The 24,972-nt window shown below is 44.6% G+C and overlaps 1 long non-coding RNA gene across 1 annotated transcript; it reads right to left on the reverse strand.

Annotated features, from left to right (window-relative positions):
* Positions 1-1,151: 1,151 nt before the first annotated feature.
* LOC133054408 (uncharacterized) lies at positions 1,152-9,616 on the reverse strand. Its single transcript, XR_009692405.1, has 5 exons — positions 9,523-9,616; positions 5,450-5,674; positions 5,250-5,340; positions 4,712-4,793; positions 1,152-3,098 (listed from the first exon to the last, which is right to left on the reverse strand). It is a non-coding gene; the product is annotated as an uncharacterized LOC133054408 (long non-coding RNA).
* Between the last annotated feature and the right edge of the window lie 15,356 nt (positions 9,617-24,972).

Consider the following 24,972-nt stretch of genomic DNA (forward strand, 5'->3'; position numbering starts at 1 on the left):
TCCCCTTCTCCTCCTGCCCCCAATCCCTCCCAGCATCAGGGTCTTTTCCAATGAGTCAACTCTTCGCATGAAGTGGCCAAAGTATTAGAGTTTCAGCTTCAGCATCAGTCTTTCCAGTGGACACCCAGGACTGATCTCCTTCATCTTCTCCAACACCACAGTCAAAAGCATCACTTGCTCAGCGCTCAGCTTCCTTCACAGCCCAACTCTCACATCCATACATGACCACTGGAAAAACCATAGCCTTGACTAGATGAACCTTTGTTGGCAAAGTAATGTCTCTGCTTTTAAATATGCTATCTAGGTTGGTCATAACTTTCCTTCCAAGGAGTAAGCGTCTTTTAATTTCAAGGCTGCAATCACCATCTGCAGTGATTTTGGAGCCCCCCAAAATAAAGTCTGACACTGTTTCCGCTGTCTCCCCATCTATTTCCCATGAAGTGATGGGACCAGATGCCATGATCTTAGTTTTCTGAATGTTGAGCTTTAAGCCAACTATTTCACTCTCCTCTTTCACTTTCATCAAGAGGCTTTTTAGTTCCTCTTCACTTTCTGCCATAAGGGGGTGTCATCTGCATATCTGAGGTTATTGATATTTCCTTTATAATACATTAATATGACATTATATATAAATTATGATTTTGATATAATATACAATGTACATTTATAATATATATTATATATATTATATATTGTAATATATTATATATAATATATATAATTTTATATATGACTAAAATATATAATGACATATTATATAATGTTATTATATGTGATATTATATATTATATAATGTTATTATACATTTTAATTTCTATATATATTTTATATAATATATGATATAGTATAAGTAATATATAATTTAAATATATCTATTTTATATAATTATAGTAGTATGTACTGTACTTATTGTCATTAATAATATATTAATTAAATATTAATATAAAATTTATTTTAGATAAATTTATAAAAATTTTAAAATTCATGTAAATTTTAAAGATATAAATTATATAAATTTTAATTTATATTAATAGTTAATTAATATAGTATCATTATAGTATATTAAGGAAAGGTTGATGTTGAATCACGCGAAGATGCCGGAGGAGAAGAATTCAATCCAGGGCCAGAGACGAGGCTTGATCACTCAGAGCTTTTGTGTAATAAAGTTTATTAAAGTATCAAAGGGATAAAGAAAGCTTCCGACATAGACATCAGAAGGGGGCAGAAAGAGTACCCCCTTGCTAGCATTAGCCATGGAGTCATATACTCTCAAATTAGATATTACAGTGAATCAAAAGAATGTCTGGAGTTTGTAAAGACCTCACCAGACCTACTGCCATAATTTACATTTTGAGATAACAGGATTAGCCAGAAGGTTTTTTTTCCAGAGACTGTCCTCAAGCAGGATACATTATTGTTATATAATCCTAAGGAATGTAGAGGGAAAAAAAGTTTGTCCTTTCTTCCTCCTTGAGAATTCCAGACCCCTCTCTCCTTGGGGACCCCTGGACTTCCTATCAACCTGCCTAGGAATTGACTCTCTCATCCCCCCTTTGCTTTTAGGAGAATTATGTTGCCAAGGGAAAGGGGCGCCGTTTTCGTTCCATAACTACTTCCTGCTGTTTAGGGGCGTGGTCCCTAAGTTGTTGAGGCAACATATTCTGCTAACCCTCGTATTGAGGGTCTCTCATCCAGGGGTCCCAAGTAATATTTGAAAGAGGCTGTGGCACTCCTAGGAGCTTGGACAACCATTTCTAACTTAAAAGCCTTCATGGACTAGAAACAAATCCAATGACACAGATGCAGGGAGCAAACAACAAAAATAGAACAATCAGAATTATTGTAATTAAGATAGCTTTCCACCCTGGGGAAGTAGTTAACGTCTCCCAAAGTGAAGCAATTGAGGCTTCGGGAGTATCCCTAGCCCCAGTCATCTGGGTCATGTGTTTAGTAAAGTGAGTGACATTAGTGCTCATCTCAGGTATATACGCACAGCACTGGGTATGAAGAATGGCACAAGTTCCTCCTTGCGCGGCTGTCAGATATCTAAAGCCAATCTGTTTTGTAAAACCACCTTTCTAATCTGTGCTTGTTCAGCATTAAGAGCTGAACTAGCTTTCTGAGAACCTTGTAATGCCTGTTGAGTACAATTAGTCAAACCATCCACTCATAGCATAACATCTGTAGTTCCCAAAGAGGGGACAAACACTGCAGCCAAATAACCATACCAGTGAAATACAGACCGTGCCCACCGAGTTGTAAGGTGGGGTAAATTAGCAGGCTTCTCTGGAAGCTCTGAAAATATAAAGCCGTGAGTAAAGGCTAGACCTAGGGTGCATTTCCCTGTCCACCCAGGGGGAAGCCATGCCCACAGGTAAGAGCCACATGTCCAATAAGTCCCGTTTGGAGCAAGCCAGCATGACATAGATATCCAGTCCCAATCAGTGCCTGGCCAGACAAAGGGAGGACCTGAATTGGGGTTGGAAAACACGGGAATGATTACATTGCATATTTCCTGAGGCAAAAATCCCAAGGGTTTCCAATCACTATAATTTAAGTTGTTGACTAAATTCTGGGGATGGCTCTATTTGTTCCCAGCAAATAGGGGCAGTAGATATTAGACGTCCTTTTTCAGGAGTTAACCATATAACCTCATCCCATATTTGATAAACATCAGGTAAAAAACCATTAGATTTAGACCTATTTGCCTTGTGTGTAGCAAAATAGTCATTGAACCGAGACAATGTATAATCAAAATTAAACGTCACATTGTGTCCATAGTTAAAGAACAACGTGTTGCACCAGTCCATTATAGGGTTGTTAGACGTCATCAGTTTAAGAAGAGGCATCACATATGATTGTTGTCGAAGGTATTCGCAGACTTGGAGAAAGTCTTTTCCTTGAAGTGGAGATGTCCACCACGGGAAGCCTTCCACTGATGAAGAGGGGAGCGCGCCACAAACCCAGCAGTTAGACCGATTGTGGAATGCAGCATAGGAGTGAGCCCAGGACAGGAAGGCGTTGTCTTGAGGATCAGACGGCAGACTCAGGATTTTTGGAGTCAGCATAAGTAGGCTCACATAGGTTATCAGGCCCATCTGAAAAGTACAAAGTCAGAGCGTAGAAAGTAAAGACATAAAACGAAGTCACTTAGTTCTGGTCAGGGTGCCACCTCTTAACTCGAGTGTGATGTACCCACGAATAAATTCCTGGCACTCTGAGAGCTGTGGGAGAAGAAAGAATAACCTGGTAAGGGCCTTCCCAGAGGGGCTTGAGGGACTTTTATGAGGACCTCGGTTCCTGGCTTAAATAGAGGCTTGCTTGACTCAGAGGCTGGGTCAGGAGTCATCTCCTGGAGTTCTGTTAATGCCAGTTGAAAAGCTGAGAGCTGAGTTACATAATTAGTTAATTCCAAGGCTTCGGGGTCTATAACAATGTCCGTGCATAAGAAAGGCCTTCGATAAATACATTCAAAGGGGGACAGTCCCTCCCTTTTGGGGACAGTTTGAGCCCTCATTAGGACAGGAGACCCTCCAACTGGCCACCATTCACCGTCTTCCAGTGGGTACTGCGGTCATGCAGTATCACATAGGAAGACCAGGCGTGTCTTCTTTAAGCCCTGGGGATCAAACCTATCCCAGTTTTTCAGGATACAGTTCAAAGGGGTGAGGCTGGAATTGTCAGCTCCCATCTACAAGAGAGAAAAAAAGCAACCAGCGCCCTCTTTGTACCAGAGGCATTCCTCCCTGCTCTAGATGAGGGTGTAGACAGACTTTACACCAAAGCTTTTCTTTCCTGGGCGGACTTAGTCTGTCCCTTACTGACGCAGGTGACATACTCGGCCCTCCCGGTTCTACCACCGAGACGGGGTGGAGATGCACCAGGGGTAGACCTGATGGCATCCCTGACTGACGTCCAGCTCCTCACCATTAACACCTTGCTTACCTCTGATGCCACCCAGGGTGCAATCAGAGTAACCTTCCAGAATGCCTCCCAAGCTAAGACTGCTGGGGGAAACATTCTCGTCACCTGAGTGCCTGTGCACGACCCTCAGTATATTTCTGACCACAATAAGTCTGATACGAACATAAAACTGAGATGTTCCTTCCAAGCATCACCACACCAGTATAAGAGCCTCCTCTGGTCCACTAAAAGCCAGCGTTACCAAAGGAAAAAACCCCATTATAGTTTTAATCTGAGTAACCTTTAACCTCAGAGATGCTTTTGGAGCTAGAGCTTAATCTAGCTTCCAAATTTTCCATGCCTAGTGAGGCTAGGCGCTTCCTGACTACCAATCCAAGTTTGGGACCTAAGTCATAGTACCCAGTAACAGCATAGATCACAAGTCCCTTGAAAGTCTATGATCCGACAGATTAGGTTAGTACTTCTAATTCCAAGGAGTTAGGAGATGGTCAAAGAGACTGAAAAGTTTGACCGAGAAAGGAGAGCTCGGTCCACACGCTTTGTCCATTTCTGGTCGGTCCCCGAAGGAGACATTGGGTGCCTCTTGGCATTGGCAGATGGTATAAACCCCCGACAGGTTTCTGCCATAAGCCGTATGAGGTCACCACGGAACCGCAGAGAAGGGCTCCTCACTTGCTTTGCGCGGGGCATGTCATTCATTCACACAAGCACACTGTAGAGTTAGTGAAGTACAGCAGGAAACATATTCGCTAGGAGAACAAAGAACTAGAGCTCCAAGCATCCTTACCTTGTCCTGAAGAATCCCAGACGAGCCCCCAAGATGAAAGACTATTGCTGAACCTCAGGAAAGACGCCGGGATTCTTGGCCTCTGGAGGAGAAGAAGAATTCAATCTGTGGCCAGAGATGACGCTTGATCGCTCAGAGCTTTGTGTAATAAATTTTATTAAAGTATAAAGGAGACAGGGAAAGCTTCTGACATAGGCATCAGAAGGGGGCAGAAAGAGTACCCCATTGCTAGTGTTAGCAATGGAATTATGTACTCTCTAATTAGTTATTACATTGAATCAAAAGAATGCCTGGAAGTTTTAAACACCTCATTAGACCTACTCCCATAATTTACACCTTAAGGTAACAGGATTAGCCAGAAGGTTTTTTCCAGAGACTGTCCTCAAGCAGGACACATTATTGTTATATAATCCTAAGGAATGTAGGGGCACAAAGAAGTTTGTCTTTTCTTCCTGCTTGAGAATTCCAGACCCCTCTCTCTTTGGGGACTCCTCGACTTCCTATCAACCTGCCTAAGAATGGATTCTCTCAGACTTACCCAGATGCTGGCCAAGGTGTCTCCATGTCCCCGATGCTTTCTCCTTCCTCCAAATAATTCTTTGGAGCAGAAAAATTCAGGCTGGTATAGGCTGGAGAAAGAAAGAAACTTCTTTAAGGCAAAGGTGGCCTCCCCAGCTTCTAGGATGGTCTTCCCTCACCCTCCACTTCTGACTCAGCCCCCACTGCCTGGATGAGTACCTGGTATGATGAGCTCAGCCTTCTTGATAAGGGTCCCAGGCAACCTGGCCGCTGAAGGAATCTTCCAACCCTCTGTCTTCTCAAAAGAGGCTGGCATGGAGGAATGACCTCGGAGAGTCTGGTCAAACCAGGGGACCCCCGTGGGGCTGCCCCTAAGTCAACCCTATATTGAACGCCCAATTTGTTGCCAAAATCCGGCCTCCATACAGTGGTGCGGGATGAAACCTTTAAGGAAGAGTTGGGTGAAGTAGAAAGAAATTAGCTTTACTGTTTGGCCAGGCAAAGAGGGCCACAGCAGGCAACGCCTTAAGCCTGTGTCCCAGCCTGGTGGTGGCACTGAGGCGTCTCACAGTGTTTACGGACCCGTGGTCGGTGGTGAGGTAACCAAGAGGCAGCGTCATCAACCTTCTGGTTCCAAGTGGCCTGGGGTTGGCGTGCTTGTGGGCAACATACAGTTAACTTCCTCCACCTGGTAGGGGTTTCAGTATCCACTAAACAGTTCACATATAAGGCACAGAACAATATCTATAGACCTTGAGGAAGAACTAAATAAAGGTCCTTGACTTTGTCTACTGGCTGAAGTATTATTAGTTTGGCTTGTTTGACTGTTTTCCTTTTCTTTCTGCATTTTCTCACTTCTCTGATTAAATTCATGCTTTTAAAAAATTTTTTACTTTTTATTTTCTGGCCACATCGCACGGTAAGTAGGATTCTTGTTCCCCAACCAAAGATCAAACCTGCGTTCCCTGCAGTGGAAGTTCAGAGTCTTCACCCACTGGACCCCCAAGGAAGTCCCCAAATTTATTCTTTGATGAAAGTTTTTCAACAGACAAAAGGCAGGCGGAAGGCTTGGCTGGGGTTCTTTTCTGGGAAAGCCTCATAGGGTCCTGCCCGCTCACCATCTGGCCCCTCCCCTGCTCTGCACCCGGCTGGAGTCTCAGTCAGCACAGAACCAGGCAGAAGACCACAGGACCGTTTCATAATCCTTTTCTTCCCCAGGGTCATGTCTATTCACTGCCAGGAAGGCAGAGTGCGTGTGTTGCTTATAACAGCAAAAGTTCGATTTCTAAATGTTTGCCAGTGTTGGAGGAAATCACAGTTTAGCGGCCAACACAGTAAGCCAAGCTGGTAATATGAGTCTCCCGATCCTTGTTATCATGTTAGTGATGTCTCCCCAGTTTTAAATCAGTCCTCTCTCTTAGACAGAGGAGTTGGTATTTATAATTAATAAGGATATCCGAATCTCTACTGTTAACTTCCCTCAATGATGCGGCTTCTTAAACAATAATATACAATGTCGTCTTCTAAGATTTCGCAAAGATAGCATAGATTTCGAACAGATATATAAGAAGAAATTAAACCATAATGACTTCTGCTGGTTGGCGACCAAACATCTTTTAAAAGATGCATATGATATTGTTTTCTGAACAACTCACGTTTAACTGGTTGCTATCTTGTGTAGTACAAATATCAGCATCCCTTGGACTGTGCAACCCAACAGTTCAAGGGTTTCAGGGCTTGCTTTGTTCCATCATTAATTTATCTATAAGAAACCCACGGAAAATATATATTATCCATACAAACAGACGCGTCTGACCGTGATCCCCATAGACTATGTAGCCCTTTAGGTTCCTCTGTCCATGGAATTTTCCAGACAAGAGCACTGGAGTGGGTTGTCATTTACTACTCCAGGGGATCTTCGTGACACAGAGATTCAACCTGCATCCTTCCATCTCCTGCATTGGCAGGCGGATTCCTTACTACCGTGTCACCTGGGAAACCCCATGTTATATATGGATTTTTTATTATACATACTATTATAATATATATCAAACACTGGTATGTATCTGGTACATGTATTTTGCTTTGACTTTCATTTTCTTTTCCATTGAGAGTTTTGTTCTTTTCATTACTTAAAATTTGTTTTCCCTAGGGGTATAGTTGATTTACAATGTTGTGTTAGCTTCAGGTATATAGCAAAGTGAGTCAGTTATACATATATCCACTCTTCTCTAGATTCTTCTTCCATATAGGTCATCACAGAGTACTGAGTAGAGCTCCCCGCGCTACAGAAGGCCGTTATTCCTCATCTATTTTATACACAACCTCAGGCTTCCAATTCATCCCTCCCTGCCTTACCCCAGATAACCATAAGATTGCTTTCTACATCTATAATTTTATTTGTTTTGTAGATAAGTTCATTTGTACCCTTTTTTCATTTCCCAGTTGGTGTGTTTTAGATACTTTTGGTTAGATAAAACGAAAGACTAAACATAATTATTAAGTAGGAGAAAACAGTGGCAATACTATATGATATCACTTACACGAGGAATCTAACAAAATACCACAAACTAGTATATGTAACAAAAAGCAGCAGACCCCTGGATATATTGAAGTAAATAGGGGTTTCCAGTGGGGGCGGTGGCTAAACATAGTGGAGAAGGAGTGGGAGGAACAAACCACCGCAGAAAGACAGGCAGGAGGATGAACTATACAATACGGGGATACAGCCACTATTTTGTGATAACTGTAAATGGAAAGTAACCTTTAATCATTCAGTGCACTTCAGTTGCTCAGTCGTGTCCGACTCTTTGCGACCCCATGGACTCCAGGCTTCGCTGTCCATCTGCATCAACTTCAATCATTATAAACAGTGAAATAAACGTTACATTAGATTTTTTTAAAGGGAGTTGAGTCTGGGGGAGCCGGGAAAGGGGGGAAGTGAGGGAGGCCAAAGGAGGAGGTCTTGCGGTGGGACTAGAGCATGGGCCGGAGGGCAGGGTTTCCAGGCTCCCGCTGGACCCGGCTGGGAAAGGCAGCGCTGCTCTGAGCTGGGCAGGGCATCCAGCATCTGGGGAAGCCCTGGAGGAAAGGGAATGTCCGTCTCTGGGCTTCAGATGTCCTCCGCTGAGTTTCCAAAGTGCTGAGATGTGTGAGGAAGTGAAACTGAGACCACAGTGGTGGCTGAAGAGGAGCCAGAGCCAGGGGGAGAGGGGAGCGCGGGCAGAAGCATCCAGAACACGAGGGCACAGGATGAGTGAGAATAATGAAGACTGCGGTAGGCAGAGCCCAGAAGGATCTAGAAAAGCCCGGAAGCGGCTCTAGGGGGCAGGGCATGAAGAGCGGGTTCCTGCCTTCGGGGAAGGGAAGGGAAAGCGGGGGTGAGGGCGGGGCCGCTTGTGCAGTTTCATTTCTCGAGGCAACAAGAGGCCTCAGTCTCATCTTCCGCTGTTGGAACCGCCAGCCACCAGGCCCCCCTTGGAAGCACAGAGCTTGTTGGGGTCCACACCGTCCACACTTCCCCTCCCAGAACGCTCCTTACACTTTGAGGGCTCCGCGGTGGCGTGGAGCTTCTCCTTCCCTCTGTTCTCGCCCAATTCTCTCCTTTGCCCGGAGCCCCACCCATCCCCGACTCCTCTCAAGGCCCCACGGCTCCTCGCCCTCCCCTCAGGTCGGGATCAGCCCGCCCCAAACTCCCAGGTCGGCACCCACAGGGCACATGCCCGTTAAAGGTTCATTTGGCATCCCGCCCCCCCCCCCCCACCATTGGCCAGACCCCCAGATAGAGTGGGCAACTTCCTGGCCAGCCAGGCGCCCTTCCCCAGCAGACTGGGTGACCCTGCTGCGAAAGAGCATCCAGTCCAGGACATGACGGAAAAACCATTCCTCCAGGGAGAGGAAGCCCAGAAGCCCTTTTGTAACCTCTGCCCAGCAGTAACCGAATAAAGCCTGTGTTTCTCAAAGCGGGGAAACAAAATGAAAAGCCACCCTCCCCCCACAAAGGAAAAAAAAACCCAAACACAGTTCACAAAGATAGTATAGACCCCAAGTGGATATATAAATAGAAATCAAGCCACAATCACTTCTGTTGGTTGGTTACCCATCTTTTCAAATATATATATGCTCTTATTTTTAAAAAATTTCGCGTCCATCCACTTGTATGCCACCGAAGCTATCTTGCATAGTAAAAATATCAGTATCCCTTTGGTAGCGTATGGGACCAAGCAATTTAAGGCTCTCAGGTCTTGCTCCATTCCACGTGTTGTTAAAATATCTTTTATAAAGTTTGTTACCTTCTGTGTGAGAAGTTCAGCCAAAACCTGCGCAGGAACTTCCAAGACCTTGTCCATGATCAGCGAAACAAGTGACGCCATGGAGAAAGCTCGAGTTGTGAGTGTTCCTCTGAGACTGCACCCTGAATTTATAGCCTGGCGTGGGCGGTGCCGCTCTACAGAGGAAGTGTTTTGGCCAATGCCCAGGTGATACGTAACAGGGCATCACTTGATGTATAAGGTTACTTTCCCTTTCACTTGTTTGATGGCCAAAATGTTGGATTGTAAAAATTTTCTTAAAAAAAAAAAAATTAAGAAAATGATCAGATGCTCTGGGAAACTATATCAGACCCTTTGGAAACAGAGGTGGCAGTGAGGAATGATAAGAAAGCTTAGGGTTCTGACCCGGGGTGAGGTGAGGGACCATAAGATGCCAAAGGACCGTCCGGGTTAAACTGTCACTTAGAGAAAGGACGCTCTCCAGACCCAGCCCAGGGGCGCGGTTTTCAGAGAAGAGCTCCATGTAGTACCTCTTAGAGTCTTGGAATCAAGGCCTTGGTGTGGGAGATCTCTGGGTTGAGTGTGTGTTTGTGTGTGAATATGTACCCACATATGTCCATCTGTGTGTATGTATGTAGGTATGTGCCCACATACGTGTGTGTACACGGGTGTGTGTGTGTCTGTGTATTTGTGTGACTATATCTATTTGTACGTGTGTCTGTGTTTCTATGTGTTTTGCATCTGTTTGTAAAGGGAGTCAGCGACACGCAGCACAAGTCTCCTGGCACACAGGAGTCCCCTTTGGGAAGAGGAGCGGGTGGAGAAAGGGTCCAGGAAAGCAGCTGCAGAAGGAGACTGGAATCCTCTGGGGCTAGAAAGGCAGAGTTTGAGCAGGAGTGGGGGATGTCAGGACCCCAGAGGAGACAAGTCTCGAGCTGAGGGCACAGGCGATTCAAACCAGGAAGGACATGAGGAGTGGGGTAGGGGCCAGAATAGGGTTCCTGGACTCCAACCCTGGGGAGGTGAGGGAAGGGCTTGGGGTAGGGCCTAGAATGTAGGACAGGAGGGCAGGGTTTCCAGGTTCCAGCTGGGACCAGGCTGAGAAGGGCAGGCTTGCTCTCAGAGGGCGTCTGGTTGGGGCCGCCAGCGTCTGGGGAAGCCCTGCAGGAAAATGAGTGTCCACGTGGGGGCGCCAAACGTTCTTCCATGGAGTTTGCAAGAGGGTGAAATGTGTGAGTGGGTGAATCTAACTGAGGCCACACGGAGGCTGAAAAGGATCCAGGCCCCAGGGAGCGGAGGGTATAGTGGGCAGAAGAATCTAGAATACATGGAGTGGGAAGGGGAGGAAATGGAGGATGGGGCAGGCCTAGGAGTGTGGGGAGCCCAGAATGATCCTGACGAGGGACGAGTTTAGGGGGCAGGGGATGAAGAGGAAGTTGCTGTCCTGGGGGATGGGAGGGGAAATCGGGGTGAGGAGTAACTCTGCAGAGATGGGATTACTTGTCTAGTTTCTGCCTTTCAGGCAAAAAGAGGCCTCAGGCGCATCCAGCCTTTGGAACCGCCAGCCTCCCTTGGGAAGCTCAGAGGTTGTTGGAGTCCGCAAGTCCTCACATATGTGGCCTGGGGCAGGACTCAACAAGTTCCTCTTTTTAAATATTTATTTATGCATTTGGCTGTGGTGGGTCTTAGTTGTGGCACACAGGCTCTAAAGCTCGCAGGCTCAGTAGTTGCAGCACACAAGCTTAGTTGCTCCAGCCTCTGGGATCTTAGTTCCTCGACCAGGGATGGAACCCACGTCCCCTGCATTGCAAGGCTGATCCTCAACCACTGGACCACCAAGGAAGTCCCACAAAGGAAGTTCTTGATGGACCTCGGAGTGTCCCATTAATGCCTAATCTCAGTGTTAATTCTGAACGGCGTCTTACCCCAGAGAGGGCTGAGAGCCTTTTCTGCCTGCTGTTCCACTCCCCATTGGAATCATCGGGATAATTGCCAGCAGTCGTCCTTAGTCAGGGATTTCCCAGGTGGTGGAGTGGTGAAGAGTCCACCTGCCAATGGAAGGAAACTCAAGAGAAGTGGTTTCGATCCTGGATCAAGAAGCTCCCCTAGAGGAGGGAATGGCCGCCCACTCCAGTTTCCTTGCCTGGGAAATCCCGTGGACAGAGGAGCCTGATGGGCCAAGTCCGTGGGGTCACATGGACAGAGGAGCCTGGCAGGCTACTTTGTGTCAGACACACACTCACACACTCTCTGCCTGTCTCTGTCTCTCTCTCTCTGTGTGTGTCTCACTGTATCTCTCTCTGTCTCTATCTCTCTCTGTCTCTTTGTCTCTGTGTGTGTGTCTCACTGTATCTCTCTCTGTCTCTGTCTCACTGTCTCTCTCTCTCCCCCTGTCTCTCTCTCCCTCTGTCTTTCTCTTCTGATCTGAGGAGGGGGAGGATTGTGCCCAGGAAAACATTCGCTTCTCATTGGAGACACAGCAGATGCTCCCTGCAGACGCAGACGGTGTCTCTGATGCTGCAGCTGGTGTGGAGATGGCGTCTCTGTGGGCAGAGCGGGTCTCAGGACCCTGTCCCTGTAACTATAGATTCAGGAGCCCCTGGTCCATCCTGCGTAACTCTTACCTGCACAGAACTCTGGAGCAAAGAGCAGTCAGGGGAGTGCTTCTTTATGCTCCATCTCTGAGCAAAAAACAGAGGGGGTCTCCAATAGGAGAGAACCCTGGAGCTGTGTTTGTGCACTGACATTGTTCAGGACACGTGCTGACCCTGCCAGCTGACCACAACCCCGCTCCGGCTGGATGGAGGGATGATTGGGGAGCAGAGAGTGGGGTTTCCAGTGGGGCTTTACTGAGCAAAAATTCAAGTGAGGTGTTTTTGTTCTTTTTGTTTTTTTGCTAACATAAAAGGCTTTATGGGATTTATTGAAGGTACCATATAAAACCTAGCTTCCTGGAGTCCCTGGGAATCTGCAGGTAATTATAATTCAGAGGAGAGCTCAGGACGAATGAATGTCTATATTTCCTCTGTCTGTCGTGGGAGATGCTGGGGAGGAGAAGGCGGGAAGGCGCCCTGTGTGCAGACGCTGAGGGGGGAGCATCCGTGGTAAGGAGAGCAGAGCTCGCCCTCACACGGCTCTCAGTGTGTTAGGAAGACAGGGGACAGAGGGGTAACAAACAAAACAAAGTATGAATTTTGTTTCAAGAGGAACAGAGCGGCTTGGTCCTGCTGATTGAGGATGACCAGCAGCTGTGTCCCGTCAGGTGAAGCCCGCTGGGCTGGAGCTGGGGAAGGAGGGAGGAGAGTGAAGTGCTGGGAGGGGGTTTCCAGGAGGAGGGAGAATGTGAATCGCTGTGATGAAGCCAAAACGTGTTTCTTGCTTTTTCAAGGGAAATTAATTCAGCCGGATCTAGAGAGGAAGCGAAGCCAGGATGGAAGTGAGCTGCTGAAAGTCTTAGGTGCCTGACGGAAGCTTGCCCTCCCCCATGTCCCTACCAGTGGTAAGTGATGAAATACTTTCTTTTGAAAGAGGAAAAAAAACTCTTGGTTTCACTGATCTGTTTTTTTTTTTTTTTTTTTTTTTCCTTTCTGGTCTTTATTTCATTTAGTTTTGCTCTGATTTTTAATATTCTTTTCCTTCTGCTAACTTTGGGCCCAGTTTCTTCTCTTATTATCGTTCCTTGAAGAATAAAATTAGCTTGTTAAGTACAAAGTTAACCTGTTAAGAAGTTAGCTTGTTAATTGAGATCTTTCCTTTATAGGAAATGTTCTTTATTTTAAATTTTAGGAAAATAACCTCCAAACGTCTCAGTATCAGTAAATAGAGATAAAGCATGTAATACAGGGCTAAAATAATACCCAGAGAACCTTAATTTGTCTAGAAATAAATAACAGTAAAATGCTGTTTCCTTTCTGGATTCCCCCCCACCCAAACCTAATTAATTCACCTTGAAAAACATTTTGTATTCTAATTTGTATTGATGTTAGAACTCTATATAAGAAAGATCGTGCTGTTATTGAAAAATAAAAAAAACAAGTTTAACATGTAGCCAGTTTTTACTGTAGTGGTGAGTTCTGTCAGGTATATTCTTACTGTTATGCCATAGAGTACCAGTCCCCAACATTTTTGGGACTGGTTTTGTGGAAGACAGTTTGTCCAGGGACTGGGGAGGGGGATGATTTCTGGATGATTCAAGTGCTTTCACAACAACTGGAAAAACTGTGCTCATGGGCACTTAATATTCAACAATTAATAGTCACTTAATTTTTACCATGCTGAGGGTTTTCTTTTTCTTTCTGTTTATGGTTCCCGTTGCTGAGCAAATGCTTTTAAACTCAATGAGGTCTTTCATTTGTTTAGTTTTGTTTTGTTTTGCATTACTCTAAGAGGTAGACCAAAAAAAGTTGTGATTTATGTCAAAGCATATTATACCTATCTTTTCCTCAAGAGATTTAGATTACTGGCCATCTAGTTAGCTCTTTAATCAGTGTGGAGCTTCTTTTTCTCTCTGGGAGTGTCCTAATTTCATTCACTTTTTACTTGAGAAACCTCCCCGCTGTCCTGTGTACTGGCTGTTAACAATCGACATTGCCAGCATCACTGTAGGAGGGTTCCCTTCTCTCCACAACCTCCCCAGCATTTATTGGTTTTAGACCTCTTGCCGATGTCCATTCTAACCTGTGTGAGGTGATACCTCATTGTAGTTTTGATTTGCATTTCTCTAAGATTTCACCGTGTTGAAATATGTTCATGTGATTTTTTAGAAAACAGTGAGAGTAAAACTGACCTCCCAAGATCGTCCTCTTGACTGTCTGCTGTGTTTTGAATTCTTTCTCCGTTACCAACCCAAGGACATTTGTCGAGGGTTGATGTATTTTACTTACAGCCCCACAGACGTGATGCCTATTAAGTGCCCAAGAGAACAGGTTTTTCAGTTGTTGTTACCAAAAGTGGCCACTAGGAGACAGCACTTCTCAAGGTTACACTGTTTTTTTTCTTTTGTAATTTAGCATTCATTTTCTTTTGGAGAAGAGCTGATTTCCGATGTTGTGTTTGTTATAGGTATACAGGAACTTGGTTTAGTTATACATGAACGTTTATCTGTTTTTTTTTTTTTTTCAGATTCTTTTCCCATATCGGTTCCTTCCATGTGTTCAGTAGACTTCTGTGTGCTATTCACTAGGTCCTTTTGGATTATCTATTTAATAAGTACTATGTATATGTTGGGAGGGATTGGGGGCAGGAGGAGAAGGGGACGACAGAGGATGAGATGGCTGGATGGCATCATCAACTCGACGGACATGAGTTTGAGTTAACTGCGGGAGTTGGTGATGGACAGGGAGGCCTGGCGTGCTGCGATTCGTGGGGTGGCAAAGAGTTGGACACGACTGAGTGACTGAACTGAACTGAACTGATGTATATGTTAATCCCAATATCTTAATGTCTCCCTTCCCCTACCTTTTTAAAAAATAAAAAATAATCATAAGTGGGTTTTCTAAGTCTGTGTGTTTCTGTTTATAAATTAGTTCATTTGAATAAAATTATAGATGCCACCTGTAAGTGACAAGACATTTCTCTTTCCCTCTCTGACAGACTTCACCCAATATGATAAATCTCTTGGTCCATCCATGCTGCGGTCAATGGCATATTTTTGTTCTTTTTCATAGCTGAGTGTATTCCAGTATATGGAGGACTAGTTACTCTTCATTTCTCTATGGATGGACATTTTGGTTGATGCTCTGTCTTTGATATTGTCAGTAGTGCTGCCCTGAAAAGAGGGGTGCATGTGTCATTTAAAATGAATCTTCCTTCCGGATCTAAGGCAAGGAGTGGGCTTGTCAGATCATGTGGTAACTCTATAGTTAATGTCTTAAGGAACCTCCATACTGTTTTACTTCATGGCTGCACCCACACATTTACTTCCCCACCCACAGTGTAGGAGGATTCCCTGTTCCCCTAGCCTTCAGCAACATTTAATCTTTGTAGATCTTTGAGAAGATGGACATTCTGAGGGGTGTGTGGTGATACCTTGTTGCCATTTTGATTTGCATTTCTCCAGTAATTAGTGATGCTGAGCAGCTTTTTTGGTGCTTTATGCCCACCTGGATGCCTTCTTTGGACAAACGTCCATTTAGATCTTTGGCCCATTTTTCTATTGGGTTGATTGTTTTTTCGGTATTGAGCTGCATGAGCTGTTTGCATGTTTTGAAGATAAATTTCTTGTTTCTAAATTCAGTTGCAAACATTTATTCCCCCCAGTCCAAGGTTTTTTAAAGTTTGGTTTATGGTTTCCCTTGACATGCAAAAGCTTTTGAGGTTAGAGGCTCTTTTGTTGAGTTTTGTTTAATTTTTCATTATTTTAAAAGTGGATCTGTTAGGAGAAGCACACTGACTGAGACTGCCCACCCTGGCCAGGCACCATAGTAACCATTGCCATGAGTTGTTTTATGACAGGAGGTCCTGGTAAGGAGCGGGGAACTTATAAGCCACCCACCACCAACCAGGAGAGGTCGGGAAAGGTCCAAAGGATACACCACATGTCCAACCATCTACCAGAATCCTTCTCTCTGGCATCCATCTGGGCTGAAGAAGGCATGCATCACGGAAGGACTCTGAGTCAGAATGATCGGCTAAAGACAACCCGGAAACTAATCCCATCACCGTAAAACCCGAGAGTGCAGGCCATGTGACAGAGCTGTTCTCCTGGGTTCCCTTCCCCCCCTGCTCTCCACCCGGGTGCCCTTTCCAAAGGAAATCTCCCGCTTTGTCAGCACGTGTGTCTCCTGGGACAATTCATTTCCGAGTGTTAGACAAGAGCCCAGGTTCGGGTCCTGGAAGGGGTCCCCCTTCCTGCAACAGATCCAAAAGGGCTTGCTGCAATTTATGTCAAAGTGTGTTTTCCCTCTAAATCCCTCAAGAGGTTTAGAGTAATTGTCCCTCAGTTTAGCTCTTTGGAATTCTCTTTTTCTGTAGGGAGATAGGGAGTGTCATAATTTCATTCACTGTTCTCTTGTTTAAGGAACCTCCACCGTCGCCTCTCTATGGACTCTTAACAATTTACATTGACAGTATCAGTGCAGGAGAATTCCCTTTTCTCCAAAACCTACCAGCATTTATTGTTTGTGGACTTTCTGACAAAGGTCATTTTGACCAGTGTGAGGTGATTCCTCGTTGTAGTTTTGATTTGCATTTCTATAAGATTTTAGTGTGTGGAGGCTTTTTATATGATTTTTAAAAAATAACAACAAAACAGTGTAAAACTGACCTGTGGAGATTGGCCTCTTGGCGTCTGCCCTCTTTTGAATGCTTTTTCCAGGACCTACTTGAGGACATTTGTTGAGGACAGGTGTTTTTTCCTTACATTCTTGTGGGCCAAGTGAAAGTGAAAGTGAAAGTCGCTCAGTCATGTCTGACTCTTTGCGACTCCATGGACTATACAGTCCATGGAATTCTCCAAGCCAGAATACTGGAGTGGGTAGCTGTCCCCTTCTTCAGGGGATCTTCCCAACCCAGGGATGGAACCCAGGTCTCCCACGTAGCAGGTGGCTGAGTGTCCAAGAGCAGAAGTTTTTCAGTTGCTGATACAAACATGGCCACAAGGGGGCAGCATTTTCTCCCTGCTCCAGCTGTGTTTTTTGTCTTGGTTTAGCGTTTCTTTTCTATTGAAGTAGAGTTGATTTCCGATGTTGCGTTTCTTTTAGGTACAGAACTTGGTTTTGTTATACATGAACATATATCTATTTTGGGGGGAGGAGGTCTTTTCCCATATAGGTTCTTTCAATGTATTCAATCAGTTCAGTTCAGTTCAGTTGCTAAGTCGTGTCTGACTCTTTGCGACCACACGGACTGCAGCAGGCCAGGCTTCCCTGTCCATTACCAGCTTCCGGAGCTTGCTCAAACTCAGCTCCGTGGAGTCTGTGATGCCCTCCAACCATCTTGTCCTCTGTTGTCCCCTTCGCCTCCTGCCTTCCAAATGAGTCAGTTCTTCACATCCGATGGCCAAAGTATTGGAGTTCTGGCATTTCCATCAATCCTTCCAATGAATACTCAGGACTGATTTTTTTAAGGATGGACTGGTTGGATCTCCTTGCAGTCTAAGGGACTCTCAAGAGTCTTCTCCAATACCACAGTTCAAAAGCATCAATTCTTCGGCACTCAGCTTTCGTTATGGTCCAGCTCTCACATCTATACATGACTACTGGAAAAACCATACCTTTGACTAGATGGACCATTGTTAGCGAAGTAATGTCTCTGCTTTTTGATATGCTATCTAGGCTGGCCATAGCTTTTCTTCCAAGGAACACACTTCTTTTAATCTCATGGCTGCAGTCGCCATCTGCAGTCATTTTTGAGTCCAAAAAAATAAAGTCTCTCACTGCTTCCATTGTTTCCCCATCTATTTGCCATGAAGTGATGGGACCAGATGCCATGATCTTAGTTTTCTGAATGTTGAGTTTTAAGCCAACTTTTTCACTCTCCTCTTTCACTTTCATCAAGAGGTTCTTTAGTTCTTCTTTGCTTTCTGCCATGAGGGTGGTGTCATCTGCATATCTGAGGTTATTGATATTTTTCCCGGAAATCTTGAGTCCAGCTTGATTCCAGCTTGTGCTTTATCCAGCCCAACATTTCTCATGATGTACTGTGCACCTAAGTTAAATAATCAGGGTGACAATATACAACCTTGGCAGACTCCTTCCCCAATTTGGAACCAGTCTGTTGTTCCATGTCCAGTTCTAACTGTTGCATCTTGACCTGCATACAGATTTCTCAAGATGCAGGTCAGGTGGTCTGGTATTTCCATCTCTTGAAGAATTTTCCACAGTTTGTTGTGATCCACACAGTCAAAGGCTTTGGCATAGTCAATAGAACAGAAGTAGATGTTTTTCTGGAACTCTCTTGCTTTTTTGATGATCCAGTGGATGTTGGCAATTTGATCTCTGGTTCCTCTGCCTTTTCTAAATCCAGCTTGAACATCTGGAAGTTCATGGTTCACGTACTGTTGAAGCCTGGTTTGGAGAATTTTGATCATGACTTTGCTAGCTTGTGAGATGAGTGCAGTTGTGGAGTAGTTTGAACATTCTTTGGTGTTGCCTTTCTTTGGGATTGGAATGAAAACTGACGTTTTCCAGTCATGTGGCCATTGCTGAGTTTTCCAAATTTGCTAACATATTGAGTGCAGCATTTTCACAGCATCATCTTTCAGGATTTGAAACAGCTCAACTGAAATTCCATCACCTCCACTAGCTTTGTTCATAGTGATGCTTCCTAAGGCCCACTTGACTTCCCACTCCAGGATGTCTGGCTCTAGGTGAGTGATCACACCATCGTGATTATCTGGGTCGTGAAGATCTTTTTTTATATAGCTCTTCTATGTATTCTTGCCACCTCTTCTTAATTAATGTCTTCTGCTTCTGTTTGTCCATAGGGAAACCCGAAAGGAAAACAAAGATAATCCCCAGGAAAAAAAAAAATGTTTGCAACCAAGGAGAAAATAAGGAATGCATTTCCCAGACATGCAAACAACTCATGCTGTTCAATTAAAAAAATTAAAAAATGGGCGAAAGACCTAAATGGACATTTCTCCCACATAGGCATCCAGATGGCCATAAGGTACATGAAAAGATGCTCACATCACTAATTATTAGAGATAATGCCAATCAAAACTAGAACTAGGCATCTTTTCAAGCCTGTCAGAATCGCCTTTGTCAAAATGTCTACAGACAATAAATAGCAGAGAAGTTTTAGAGGATAGGACTCTATCCTGCCTTGATGCTGGGAATGTAAACTGCTAACAGCCAGCTCAAAGGAGAGAATGGAGGTTCCTTAAACAAGTGAAAAGCAAATGAAATTATCAACACTCCCTAACCCCATACCGGAAAAGAAACTCCAAATCAATTAAAGAACGCAAAGAAGGGACAATTACTCTAAAGCTGCTGAGGAAAATATAGGCAGAACACACTTTGACAGAAATGGCAGCAAGTTGTTTTTGGACCCACTCTTAGAATAATGAAAAATAAGACATAACTCAGCAGAAGGGCCCTCAGTAACCTGAAAAGCTATTGCCCAGCAAGGAAAACCCTAAAAAAAGAAAGGAAAGCACACAGCATAGGAAAAAAGCAGTTTGCAACCAAAAATAAAAAGTCAGAATTTATCTAGAAAACAGGCAGACAGCTCATAAAGCTCAGTAAAGAGAATAATAAAAAACCCAACCCAATAGAAAATGATGCCAAAGATCTAAATGAATATTTCACTAAAGAAGGCAGCCAGAAGGACATAAAGCGCATAAAAGATGCTTAGCGTCACTGTTAGGTAAGTGCCAGTCACCTCACACAGGGCAGAATGGCCCTCCTCCAAAAGAGAAACAGAGAATAAATGCTGCTGGGAAGACGGGATTCTTCTACACTGGGGGCGGGGCTGGAAACGGGCAGGGCAGGTCACAAAGGAAAACAGTATAGAGGTTTGGCAAGCCCACCTCTTGCCTCAGATCCGGAGAAAATCATAATGTAAGGTGCTATTTGCTCCCCTATATTCAGGGCAGCACTACTGACAATATTCAAGACAGCAGACGTGAAAGCATTAGGTGCTCAGTCCTGTCCGACTCTTTGCAACCTCCGTGGACTGCAGCCCAGCAGGCTCCTCTGTCCATGGGATTCTCCAGGCAAGAATACTGGAGTGGGTTGCCATTCTCTTCTCCAGGGATCTTCCTGACCCAGGGGTTGAACTCGGGTCTCCTGCATTGCAGGCAGATTCATTACTTTCTGAGCCACCAGGGAAGCCAGATAGAAAATTAAAATTAGCTAGAGAAACAAAAACAAAAACAAAAACAAAACACAACAAAAGCCAGTGTGGAGCATGCTCCCCCCTTGTGGCCATTTTGGGTAACAACAATGGGAACCTCTGCTGATGGGTACTTCAAAGTCAGTCACCAAGCCTGAGGGGATGTGGGAAAAAACACCTATCCTTAACAAATGTCCTCAGGTAGGTTCTGGAAAAAGATTTTCGATCAGGGCAGACGGTCAACAAGACAATCTTGAGAGATCATTTGTGCCCACAGTGTTGTTTCTTTTTAATCACATGAAAAACTTTCAACATCATGAATCTTATAAAAACTCAAATCAAATACCTGTCAGAATGGCCTTTGTGAAAAAGTCTAAAACAATAAATTCTGGAGAGGTTGTGGAGAAAAGGGAACCCTCCTACACTGACGCTGCCAACGCATGTTGTTAACAGCCAGGACGGAGGACAGGGTGGAGGCTCCTTAAACAGTGAAAAGTGAAAGAATTTACATCTCTCCCTAACCACTTGCAGAAAATGAAACTCCAAATCAATTAAAGAGCTAAATGGAGGGACGATATGCTAAACCTCTCAAGGAAAATATACGCAGAACTTGCTTTGACATGAATCGCAGCAAGTTCATTTTGGATCAACTCTTACAATAAGGAAAATTAAAGCAAAACTCGACAAAAGGGACTTCATTAACCTCAAAAGCTTTCCAACAGCACAGAAAACCCTAAAGGAAAGAAGGAGACAAACCTCAAAATGGGGAAGAAAATGTTTGCCACCAAATTTAAAAACAAGGAGTTCATCTCCAAAACATGCAAACAGTTCATACAGATCTATCTATCCATCTAAATATATATATAAAACAATCAACCCAATAGAATATGGGCCAAAGATCTAAATGGACATTTGTCCAAAGAAGGCATCCAGATGGACATAAATCACATGAAAAGATGCTCGGGATCACTGTTAGGGAAATGGCACTCAAAACTGCAATGAGGTGTCAAATTACCTCCCTCAGAATGACCATCTTCGAAAAGTGAAAGTGTTAATCAGTCAAGCGTCTTTGACTCTTTAGCAATCCTATAGACTGTAGCCCACCAGGCTCCTCTGTCCATGGGAATTCTCTAGGCGAGAATACTAGAGTGGGTTGCTGTTTCCTTCTCCAGGGGATCTTCCCAACCTAGGGATTGAACCCAGGTCTCCCGCCTTGCAAGCAAATGCTTTACCATCTGAGCCACCAGGGAAGCCCTTAATCTTCACAAGATCTATAAAAAATTAAGTGCAGCTGAGGGCAAGGAGAACAGGGAATCCTCCTACACTGTTTTAGAGATGTATATGGATGGGTGCAGCCACGAAGGAAAACGGTGTGGCGATTCCTTAAAATACCAAATACAGAGTTACCATCTGATCTGGCAAGCCCACTCCTTGTCTTAAATCCAGAGAAAATCAGAATTTAAAATGATACCTCCACCTCTATTTTCAAGGCAGCACTATTGACAACCTCCAAGACAGACCATCCACCAAAACATCCATCAATAGAGAAATAAAGGGTAAGTGGTCCATCTATATACTGGAATACACTCAACCATATATAAAAAAAAAAAAAAAAACCACAAAGGAAATAGTGCCATTGGCAGCAGCATAAATGGACCTAGAGATGATCATAAATAAGTGAAAGACAAAGATCCTAAGATATCACTTCTAGATGGAATCTAAACATGGATACAACGAACTTCTTTACAAAACAGTAACAGCTTCCCAGACTTAGAAACAGTACTTATGGTTACCAAAAACTGAAAGTTTGGGGGCAGGGAGAAATTAGTAACATGAGAATAACAGATACACTAGTGTTTATGAAATAATTCACAAGGACCCACTGCAAAGCACAAGGAACCCTACTCACCATTCTGTAATGACCTACATGGAGAACGAAGCTGACAAAGAACATCTAAGTCATGTGTAAACTATTCAAGTTGCTGTGCACCTAAAAAACCAAAACCCACCACAGTGTAAATTACCTACGTATTCTGATTCAAAATAGAATTGAAAGACAATAGAAAGACAAAAAAAAAAAATAAATAAAAAGAACTGAAGACTCTATCCTCCTCAAGCCTTGGGACCTGGGCTGATGTCACATCCTTGGAGCCTGAGTAGGCTTGGGTCCCCAGACTGGACTGTAGTGGGGCTGAGGGTCCGGGGAGGGTGCCCAGCAATGAGCCCCCCACCGCAATAGACATGAACTTTCTTTTCCCCTCTGTATGAGCCCACAGTCTCCAGAGCCAGATGGGCCCTCCTGCAGCAGAACCAACCATAGTGCCCCCAAAGGATGGCGGAGCCTCAGGGCTGGAAGAGCTTTGCAAAGTCCGGGCTCTGCGTCTCCTGGTGGTGGGGTTCTCACCTCCAGCTTCCTTCCTTAGCGTCAGCTCACCTGTGGATGACACCACCTTCTGCAGAGTGGTGTTGCAATCGGCATCTGTCTTGGGGATGGAGGGTAAGGGGGAGGAAGTAAGGAGCCACAAGCCTTGCGCATAGCCACTCTCACTGACAACCCAGGCATAGGACTTGTCCTAAGGCTCTGGTTGCCCAGGTGCCCAGAGTTGGGCATGAAGAAATGCTGCCGCCTTGTGGCCTTTTCCCAAAACAACCGCTTGAAAACCTGAGCTGATGGGTATTCACAAGCCTGTGGGGCTGGAAATAACACCTGCCCTTGAGAAATGCCCAGGGGTAAATCACCGGAAAAGAATTCAAAACAGGGCAGACCTTCAAGAAGCTAATTTCAAGAGGTAAGTTGTACTCGCAGTGTAGAAGGTAAACAGGGACCTGGAAAGATACTGAACGTCACAAATTATAAAGAACTGCAAATCAGTACTAGAATAAGGTTTCACCCTACACTGGTCAGAATGACCATCATCAAAAAGTCTATTATTCCAGTGTTCATTGCAGCACATGGAAGCAACCTAGATGTCCATGGATAAAGAAGTTGTGGTATGTATGTATATACAATGGAATATTCAGTTCAGTTCAGTTCAGTCACTCAGTCGTGTCCGACCCTTTGCAACCCCATGAATCGCAGCATGCCAGGCCTCCCTGTCCATCATCAACTCCTGGGGTTTACCCAAACCCATGTCCATCGAGTTGGTGATGCCATCCAACCATCTCATCCTCTGTCATCCCCTTCTCCTCCTGCCCCCAATCCCTCCCAGCATCAGGGTCTTTTCCAACGAGTCAACTCTTTGCATCAGGTGGCCAAAGTATTGGAGTTTCAGCTTCAACATCAGTCCTTCCAATGAACACACAAGACTGATCTCCTTTAGGACGGACTGGTTGGATCTCCTTGCAGTCCAAGGGACTCTCAAGGGTCTTCTCTAACACCACAATTCAGAAGCATCAATTCTCTGGCGCTCAGCTTTCTTCAGAGTCCAGCTCTCACATCCATACATGACCACTGGAAAAACAGTATTACTCAGCTATAAAAAGGAAAAAAGTTGAGTAAGTTCTAGTGAGGTAGATGAACCGAGACCCTGTCACACGGAGTGAAGTACGTCAGAGAACAACACATATTGTATATTAATGATATATATGGAATCTAGAAAAATGATATTGATGAACCGGTTTTCAGAGAAGGAATGGAGATGCAGATATAAAGAAAGGACTGGTGGACAGCACTGGGGAAGGACAGAGTGGGACGAATGGAGAAAGATGCATCGACATGTACACACAGCCACGTCTCACACAGATCAGCCGAGAAGTTGCTATATAGTGCAGGGAGCCCAGCGTCCTGCTCTGTGATGAGCTAGAGGGGTGGGCTGGGGGAGAGGGAGGGAGGGAGGTTCTCGAGGGATGGGATATATATGTATATATATATACACACATATATATGTAATTATGACTGATTCACACTGTTGTATGACAGAAACCAACATAACATTGTTAAGCAATTTTTCTCCAATTAAAAAATAATTTTTTTAAAAAAGATTGCCATGCTAAGCCTCTTCAGTCATGTCTGACTCTTCGCGACCCCATGGACTAGACAGTCCATGGAATTCTCCAGGCCAGAATACTGGGGTGGGTAACCTTTCCCTTCTCCAGGGGATCTTTGCAACCCAGGGATCAAACCCAGGTCTCCAACACTGCAGACGGATTCTTTAGCAGCTGAGCCACCGGGGAAGCCCAAGAATACTGGAGTGGGTGCCTATCTATTCTCCAGTGGATCTTCTCGGGCCTAATGAAGTTGAAAAGTTTTGCACAGCAAAGGAAAACACCGACTAAAGAGTGATAACAGCCTGAAGGGGAGAAAATAGTTACAAATAATGTCGGGTTCACTAACATGAGGAGTACATAAGCGAGGTAGGGAGTACAACACAAAAGCAGCAGACTCACTGATACTTTGAATGACTAGCGGTTTCTCGTAGGAGGGCAGGGGCTTAACTATGGTGGGGAGGAGGAGGTACGAACTACTGGGAGTAAGACAGGCTCCCCTGTCCATGGAATTTTCCAGGCAAGAATACTGGGATTGGGTTACCATTTCCTTCTGCAGGCGATCTCGCCTACCCAGGGATCGATCCTGTGTCTCCTGGTGCGTCCTGCATTGGCAGGCAGATTCTTGAATACTAGTGCCACCTGAGAAGCCCTAAGACAGCCTCAAGGATGGATCGTACAACACGGGGAATATAGGCAATATTTTGTAAG

Source organism: Dama dama, chromosome 4 (genome assembly GCF_033118175.1).
Source record: "Dama dama isolate Ldn47 chromosome 4, ASM3311817v1, whole genome shotgun sequence".
Classification (NCBI taxonomy): domain Eukaryota; kingdom Metazoa; phylum Chordata; class Mammalia; order Artiodactyla; family Cervidae; genus Dama; species Dama dama.